This window comes from Penaeus monodon, chromosome 29 (genome assembly GCF_015228065.2).
Source record: "Penaeus monodon isolate SGIC_2016 chromosome 29, NSTDA_Pmon_1, whole genome shotgun sequence".
Lineage (NCBI taxonomy): Eukaryota > Metazoa > Arthropoda > Malacostraca > Decapoda > Penaeidae > Penaeus > Penaeus monodon.
The window spans coordinates 9,578,698-9,579,061 of NC_051414.1; the positions used below are offsets into that span (position 1 = coordinate 9,578,698).

At 39.8% G+C, this 364-nt stretch overlaps 1 protein-coding gene across 1 annotated transcript in view; it reads right to left on the minus strand.

The window, feature by feature from the left end:
* The window catches only part of LOC119591942 (putative uncharacterized protein DDB_G0277255), a gene marked incomplete in the record, with an annotated part of 25,369 nt that overhangs the window by 24,162 nt on the left and 843 nt on the right, over positions 1-364 (minus strand).

A 364-nucleotide genomic window follows, 5' to 3' on the forward strand; every position in this document is an offset into this window, starting at 1 on the left:
AAATCTAACTTCTCTAAGTTTTACTCTAGCTCATGTTAAAATGATCCAGCCTAGCTATCCTATACAGGAAAAGATTTAAACCGAAACAAATTTGGAGAATTCTTAAAACATATATATCCTATATGGGAAGAAAAAAAGACAACATTTTCACAAGACAAACCTACAAAAACCGACAAACCACCAAAGAGAGGGAGCACTTGACGGACACCATCTGCACTTGGCATCTGACGCCTTTTCCAGATACCAGACCACCAATCAGCCTAAAAAAACGCAACTACGAATCCCACTTGGCGGAGATTCTGACATCTGGGTCAAACCGCATAATCCATTAAAAATCAAGCTTTGGCTAGACCTTCCACTCTGC